Source organism: Sinohyriopsis cumingii, chromosome 4 (assembly GCF_028554795.1).
Source record: "Sinohyriopsis cumingii isolate HCF-2022 chromosome 4, ASM2855479v2, whole genome shotgun sequence".
Classification (NCBI taxonomy): Eukaryota; Metazoa; Mollusca; class Bivalvia; order Unionida; family Unionidae; genus Sinohyriopsis; species Sinohyriopsis cumingii.
The window spans coordinates 125,863,024-125,872,382 of record NC_142964.1 but is presented as its reverse complement, the minus strand read 5'-3'; positions in this window follow the sequence as shown (position 1 = coordinate 125,872,382).

Sequence of the window (9,359 nt, the reverse complement as noted above, 5' to 3'; positions counted from 1 at the left end):
CCAGGTAGCAGACTATCGACTATCGGATACACGTTACCAGATGAGTTGGGAATTTGATGACTAGTTTTACGGCGTATCGATGATGTGGCGATTTGTTTCTTTGCAGTTAAAACGTGGCAGATCATCACCATTTCAGTGGAAAAAATATAATTTTGTTCGTGCAGACTAATTGTAGATTATTTATACATAATTATATGGTTTAACGAACTCGATTCATCCATTGTTTTTCGATTTCATTTTAAATTAATTATTTTGCTTATGATATCTTTAATTATTTTAATAAAGTTTTGGTGATAACTATTTTGCTGTAATATTCCTTACACATAATTCATAGAAATTTCAAAAAGTATTACGTACATTTACTTTTGTCAGTACTGACATTGGACCTTGAACAGATTATGATTTCAACACCAAATAATTGTTGACCCAGTTACTGCTTTATAAGACATTATAGATGACCTTGTATGACAGGAATTAATAATTATTTTACGATTGATTTTGACAAAATAATATCAATGTACACACATATAAAACATCACAGTTCTTTGAAATCGTAATTCTTATATATTTTACGCTAGTTGATTCCATTGAAGTTTATCTCCTGGCAATTCGTTCCTCTTGAAGGAAATGAGCTGTGAATTGAATAAAGTCATCATTCCAGATCACGTCAGTCTGGAGGAGTTTCAGAACATCCATTAGCTGTTCAAAATATACGCTTTCAAATGATTACCTAATTTAATAGTAAACTGCAATCGAGATGAATACCATATGTACAGCATCATGCTTTAGTGTTACTTTAATAAGATCGAAGTGTTTAATTAAATTAAAATGAGCAAATTAATCGCTAAACAAACAACATGCATAGACCTGATTATATAAGTGTTGGACTGGGACTATAAGGTACATTATGGTCATTTACTTGTTGGACTGGGACTATAAGGTACAGTATGGTCATTTATTTGTTGGACTGGGACTATAAGGTACAGTATGGTCATTTATTTGTTGGACTAGGACTATAAGGTACAGTATGGTCATTTATTTGTTGGACTGGGACTATAAGGTACAGTATGGTCATTTATTTGTTGGACTGGGACTATAAGGTACAGTATGGTCATTTATTTGTTGGACTGGGACTATAAGGTACAGTATGGTCATTTACTTGTTGGACTGGGACTATAAGGTACAGTATGGTCATTTATTTGTTGGACTGGGACTATAAGGTACAGTATGGTCATTTATTTGTTGGACTGGGACTATAAGGTACAGTATGGTCATTTATTTGTTGGACTGGGACAATAAGGTACATTATTGTCATTTACTTGTTGGACTGGGATTATAAGGTACAGTATGGTCATTTACTTGTTGGACTGGGACTATAAGGTACAGTATGGTCATTTACTTGTTGGACTGGGACTATAAGGTACAGTATGGTCATTTACTTGTTGGACTGGGATTATAAAGTACAGTTGTGGTCATTTACTTGTTTAACTGGGACTATAAGGTACATTCGTGATCATATATTTGTTGGACTGGGACAATAAGGTACATTCATGGTCATTTACTTGTTGGACTATGATTGTAAGGTACATTTATGATCATTTACTTATTGGATTAGGACCATAAGGTACATTCATGGTCATTTGTTGAATTGGGATTATAAGATACATTCGTGGTCATTTACTTGTTGGACTGGAACTATAAGATACATTCAAGGTCATTTGATACTCACATCACCTGCATATAAATAATACACAAAATAAAAATAGCATCTAAAACTAATACTTCTCAGTGTGTTTGGGGTTTTAAAGAGGGGTGGGGTGTAAACTGCATGAATGTCGAATAAATAATATGCAGCCATTGTGTTTTGTCGCACACGTGACAGGTAATAAACCGATCCAAGATTAAATTCTAAATTTATATGAACTGTTCTATATCATCCTCTTCCCTTCTTTGGTGATCAGGGTATATATAGTACGTCAGTTTATGTTTATATGCAAATTAGATATAATAGTATATAGTATGTCAGTTTATGTTTATATGCAAATTAGATATAATAGTATATAGTATGTCAGTTTATTTTTATATGTAAATTAGATATAATAGTATATAGTATGTCAGTTTATGTTTATATGCAAATTTGATATAATAGTATATAGTACGTATAATAGTATATAGTACGTCAGTTTATGTTTATATGCAAATTAGATATAATAGTATATAGTACGTATAATAGTATATAGTACGTCAGTTTATGTTTATATGCAAATTAGATATAATAGTATATAGTATGTCAGTTTATGTTTATATGCAAATTAGATATAATAGTATATAGTACGTCAGTTTATGTTTATATGCAAATTAGATATAATAGTATATAGTACGTATAATAGTATATAGTACGTCAGTTTATGTTTATATGAAAATTAGATATAATAGTATAGAGTATGTCAGTTTATGTTTATATGCAAATTAGATATAATAGTATATAGTATGTCAGTTTATGTTTATATGCAAATTAGATATAATAGTATATAGTATGTCAGTTTATGTTTATATGCAAATTAGATATAATAGTATATAGTATGTCAGTTTATGTTTATATGCAAATTAGATATAATAGTATATAGTATGTCAGTTTATGTTTATATGCAAATTAGATATAATAGGATATAGTATGTCAGTTTATGTTTATATGCAAATTAGATATAATAGTATATAGTATGTCAGTTTATGTTTATATACATACTTTATTGGCAGTGTCGTAACTCCAAATGTTGAGCCCCCTCTCTTGCCGCTTGCAAAATTTCAGAAATCCCCACCCCACCTGGAAACTTGGGATATTGGGACCCCTTCTTTAATATCCCCTCACCCATTGCAGGAGCAGCAGGCATGTCTCTGACTGGTTACCAGATGTACGCGGATATGAGCAACAGAGAGAGAGAGAGAGAGAGAGAGAGAGAGAGGGAAGAAGTAACATTGAATACGATATATATGGAGTCCAAAAGGCCAATAAACCCTATATGACAGAGTTGACAGTGCCTACTTCATTTGGTATATTTTCTTTTTTGGATTTAATGCCATGTTGATTTGCCTTTGCCATAAAACAAAAGACTGGATATGCTCATTAATGACACTCATCATGGGGACTTGTCCTGTGTATTTACGTCTACCTTTATTATCTTCATCGATGTGCATGGAGCACATTCTACTGACTGTCAACAGATAATTATTCGTGTAAATGTAACACATGTTACCTCTGTAGTTCATACGCGAAAATCGATTTTGAGATTTGTCGAGTTTTCATGTACAATAAATGCAAATTCATATCATCAAAATAAAAAATGTTGTCTCCGTTCCTCATTTTTATGTATTAATCCTGCCGTGTTTGGCTTTTGTTTTAACGTTACTACTAGGTGCAGAGGGCAAAAATAATTTTCTTGTAGTCTCCGTCGTTTCAGACGCATGTAAAATTTTATGAGAATTTAAGTGAGTCATTCATTATAGTTATATATATATATATATATATATATATATATATATATATATATATATATATATATATCGAGAGAGACAGAGAGACAGAGACAGAGAAAGACACAGAGACAGAGAGAGAGTGGAAGAGAGATCGGTAGGCTATCTATTCAGCATGCATTGATACCTATGTAGGAAGGTAGGCTTATAACTGTTTCAGACGAGGTTCGATTTTCCAGCTGCAATGTAGAAAATGGCATGTATTTAGACACACTGTCTACAAATGTCACTCCATTACAGCTAAGGAATAAATTTTTCTAGTAGATTTAGTAAAGTATTGATGCATGTCGATCATTAGATGGTGTATTGGAAGGATTTGATTTTAGAAAGATTTCATAGCTCTAATCACAACACCGCCAAAAATTGTATCTAATTTGCATACCTACGCCTCTATTTAATTTGTGTAACTGATGAATCAGCGCAAGTATCATCTGCACAAGGAAAGACTGTTTAAGGTGTTTGAATTCATACAGTTTGTATTGAGAAGAAAAACATGAAATCACAAGAACTTGACAAAAGACATTATCACATTAAAATGTCTGTACTGTAAACATGAAAAGATTCATGTGAACTTTGAACAGGTTTAGATTTTATCAGGTAGTACCCTTAATACAGTCAGGGTAATATATATCTTGCCACAATGTCTTACCCTAAACTTTTGCTCAGAAAACAACTTTTTGCATCAGTCAGTCAAGCCTAGTCTCTAAATCTCTCAGCAAGTCTGACATTAGAAAAATAAAATCCATTCAACAGTGACTGGCAACTGGAAGAGCATTTTCAGGAAACGCTAGCTTTTTAAATTTGAATCATCTGGAGACATGTGGAGAGGAAACGTATGTGCCCTGTTTACACCCTCCCACCAATCCCCACCTCCATCCCAACAAAACACCAAACTTGTTCAATAGATGTTTGAGTATATCGAAAGTAAAGCCGTAGTTCTCTTGTATCGATACTGTGTAGCAAAACAATTACTGCCATTATGCAAGCACAATTAAATCTTTTATAAATTGTTAATAAGCGGTATAATATGATATACAGATTCGACGAAAATGTCTGAATACGCTTTTCTAGGCACTCAACGAGGTTGCCTTGTTTTTTCTTTTTTTTTTGTTGTTGTTTTTTTTTTTTTTTTTTTTTTTTTTAGCTGTATCACACTATTGAAAACTTATCAAGAAAAAGATACAACCGACATACAGAATTCAAATTATCCGGAGGGTGGGAGATGGTCTGGGGGAGAGGAAGACTACAACGGAGCACATCGTGCAACTATGCTCTGGTTTTGTCCTATTTGCGACTTTTATGAGAATTATGTGTGCTGGTTTTGTGTTTGCTTTGTCTTTCTCCCAAGAATTCTGTGTGCTGGTTTTGTGTTTGCTTTGTCTTTCTCCCAAGAATTATGTGTGCTGGTTTTGTGTTTGCTTTGTCTTTCTCCCAAGAATTCTGTGTGTCGACAGGCGGAATGAGACACTACAAATCCGAATTATTTTAATCAAAGGCAGGAAGGTCGAGGAAAACGAGTTGCTACTCATACTGTTGTGAAAATGTCGACGTGATTAAAAAAAAAAAACGTTGGGACTGAAACAGCTGGGCCGTTATTGAGATTATTAGCATTACACATAATAAGGTGACAACCGTACAGGAGGTACAGTCTGAAACTATATAGCTGGCTATACAAATAGTTAGATTTAAACATTAAAAGTCATTTACATCGGACGTAAACTATATAGCTGGCTATACAAATAGTTAGATTTAAACATTACAAGTCATTTACATCGGAAGTAAATAGAACTTCGCAATAACGAACCCCTCCCCGCCAATTCATGTCAATCCACAATATTGTTGTCAAAGATCTAATAACCCATTTGTGGAGATGGATATTTGCCATATATATGTACCAAGATACGGTCATCTGCTCTACTATGTGCGAAGGGCATGCTGTGGTCAAAAAGCTTCAAGAAAACTGTATTATTTGAAACGTACTACCGTGATTTCATTAGCCCCACCCCTTTTCGTTTTACAAGTTATGGCCCAAAATTTAAGTTTTAACATATCCCCCACAAAACTAAGACAGTGTCACTTATGCCCCCCCCTCTCAAAAAAAAACCCACCCCAAAAGCAGAGGAGAATGTTTAAGTTCTTCAAAGCAATTTTACATAGGTTAGCGAAATTTTGGTTCATAGTTCATTCATACTGAATTCCATTTAATGTCCAATTTAAAACTATATACCATAACATGGTATCGGATTTGCATGTCAACCAGTTTAATGATAGCAAAACCAGTTCCTTGACAACATGCATTAAGGTACCGTATGTACTCCATTGTAAGACGTGTCCAAGTGCAAAATGCACAAACCCCAATCTGCCGTCGCATAATGTACCGACAGATCAGGGTCAGTGTGGTTAATTAGGAGTAATTAGTAGAACAAACAATACGGAGCCTGATCAGCCGACGCATTCTGTTAGAGCATTTCTGGATCTGTACTGCATGAAGTTTGACTCCACTTACGATCGAGTACAGACGGGTTAGGACACGTTTGAAATTCGTCGATAGCGTATTCTTTGAACTTCACAATTTGTTTAAGCCAGTCTGGGAAAATGATCACTTTATACTTGACATAATATTATTAAGTTTAATATCCCTCACCACACGATCTTCTATGATAATCAGCTGTAGGACTTTTCTGCGATTATGTTTCATCCAAGAATACTCTGGAACATCAAAATGTACCGGCAACGATGTTTCTACTCACTGACAATGATGTTTCTACGCACTAGCAACGATGTTTCTACACCCTGGAAATGATAAAAATGGCGGGAGTAGGTGCAACGGAGAGGGTTTGAAATGTTTATATTCACTGACAACGACAAAAAAGGCGGCCACAGAGAGGGTTCGTGATCGACGTTTCTGTTCTATTAAAATAAGGAAAGTTTGCGTTGCCACTGGCATTACCTCTGTCTAAAGGTTTCAACTTTTGACCCTTAGTTTCCATAATAATGAATTTCTCAGGTTTTGATAAATAAAATAAAAAGTTATCACGTTCAACAGCTACAAAATTAGATTTGCCGTATCAACAAAGGTTTTTGTTGTTTTATTTCAGAAACAAATATTACTGAAGGAAACGAATTTGTGTGGCCTTGGAACATTATCTAGAGGAAACAAGTGAATGTGGTTTCCTTTCATTGATAGACTTCGAAAATACTTACGACTCTGCTGAATCGGCAATACATCTGTGCAATCTTTGAACCTAAAATGTCTTTGAACCTTTCGAGAATCCATTTGTCACTGGTCCACGTGCCTTGCGATAAATACAAACTTATGCTCTTAATAAAGAATATTTAACCCAATTTTTATTTTGCGAGCAATATATTGTGTATATGATTTAAATGCGTTCAAATTATCAGGGGGAGTACTTATTAGATGCTGTGAACATTTTAAAATATGATTGTAGAAGAAATAGAGGGTTGTGCTATTCTATAATAAGGACAAAATACGGTACCTGAATGCTATTTGCATAATTCGAAGCGAGTTCCTATTGTTTCAATAGTTGGATATGTTCCAGATGCTTTGCACTTTCATTTTTCTTCCATTGTGGATATACTGTGTGTACTTCATATAATGCCCACTTTCAATAATGCTGTAGAGGGAGAATATCAGGTCCAACGGTTTAATTAATAAAGGGAGAGCATCATGGCCAGCAGTTTCAATAGTAAAGGGAGAGCATCGGGACTCATGCTACTAATTCAGTTCCCATAGTAAACCTATGTAAAATACATGACTTAAAATAATTTAAAAATTTTGAGTGCTCATGATCAAACCTATATTTATCAGTATAGATGAAACATGGATGTCAGCTTCTGTGTAGAGGAAAAGATATGAGCATGTGTTAGAAACATGTGCTTTCAATTCCGCAAAAAAGAGTCAGGTGCTAATTTTAGTAATGAGTGTTACAAACTCAAGACTGTTAAAGGACTGAAATTCCATCAATATAACAATGTCTATTTGTTTTCACTAACAACTAGGATAAGCTCTCAAAAGGTTCTTTTTTCCTACAACATAACTTACATTATTAACCAGTAATGGTCAGCCAGACCCATATATACTCTATTTTAGGTCCACCCATTTCCAGGCTGGTTCCCATTTTTCCATACCATTTGTACCGTGTGTCCATCAGGTAAAGCCGTTTAAATAGTAAAGGGAGAGCATCAGAGCCGAGCAGTTTAATCAATAAAGGGAGAGCATCAGAGCCAGCAGTTAATCAATAAAGGGAGAGCATCAGAGCCAGCAGTTAATCAATAAAGGGAGAGCATCAGAGCCAGCAGTTTAATCAATAAAGGGAGAGCATCACAGCCAGCAGTTAATCAATAAATGGAGAGCATCAGAGCCAGCAGTTTAAACAATAAAGGTGGCGCTATACAGTTTCGCATTTTGCATAGGTTAGGATTTTAAAGAAAAAGAATTTCCCCGGCTTTCCTCACTGGTTATACTGGCTATTTAAAAAAGACCTTGTATATCTTAGATATAATGCAAAGAACCTTTAATTCCCTTTATTTTGGTGTATGATTGATGGGTGTACTATGGGTTATAGAGTATACAGCTTGGCCTTACTTCAGATGTGCACCTTTCAAAAATGTGCTAGCTGTACTTGGTCATTTTCACTTCCTGAACTTCAGAGGTAAATTGTATAAAAAAGAGCCGATAACTTCTTTTACATTTTATATATTTGGTAATTCATTCATTGCACTTTCAGAAGCTGGTATTGTCTAGTGTGGCAAAATTCATTTTCCCTATTTTAACAGCTGCTATGTATAGTGTACTTTAGACTAATTCAGACTGATTTTTTAACACAAGGGAGCAGTCATTTTAGTTAGTAGTGTGCTTAAATCATGTAAAATTTCCAAAAGTACAATATCCAAAAGAAATATCATCCACATTACATTAATGTAGCATAGAGGTATGCAAACATTCTCTCCACTGTGCATGTTTTAAATGCGAACTACTTCACCTTACATACGTCACTCTCAAAAGTACATATTATCTGGTGAGCGCCACCAAAGGGATAGCATCAGAGCCAGCAGTTAATCAATAAAGGGAGAGCATCAGAGCCAGCAGTTTAATCATTAAAGAGAGAGCATCAGAGCCATCTGTTTAATCGATAAAGGGAGAGCATCAGAGCCAGCAGTTTAATCAATAAAGAGAGAGCATCAGAGCCAGCAGTTTAATCGATAAAGGGAGAGCATCAGAGCCAGCAGTTTAATCAATAAAGGGAGAGCATCCGAGCCAGCAGTTTAATCGATAAAGGGAGAGCATCAGAGCCAGCAGTTTAATTAGTAAAAGGAGAGTATAAGAGCCAGCAGTTTAATTAGAAGAGATGGGCGTTTGATGGTTTAGGTGGCGCGCTACAGTTTCGTAGTTTGCATTTAGGTTTTTAAAGAAAAAGAATTTCCCCGGCTTTCCTCACTGGTTATACTGGCTATTTAAAAAAGACCTTGTATATCTTAGGTATAGTTCAAAGAACCTTTAATTCCCTTTATTTTGGTGTATGATTGATGGATGTACTATGTGTTATAGAGTATACAGCTTGGCCTTACTTCAGATGTGCATCTTTCAAAAATGTGCTAGCTCTACTTGGTCATTTTCACTTCCTGAACTTCAGAGGTAAATTGTATAAAGGAGCCGATAACTTTTTTTTACATTTTATATATTTGGTAATTCATTCATTGCACTTTCAGAAGCTGGTATTGTCTAGTCTGGCAAAATTCATTTACCCTATTTTAATAGCTGCTATGTATAGTGTACTTTAGATTAATTCAGGCTGATTTTTTAACAC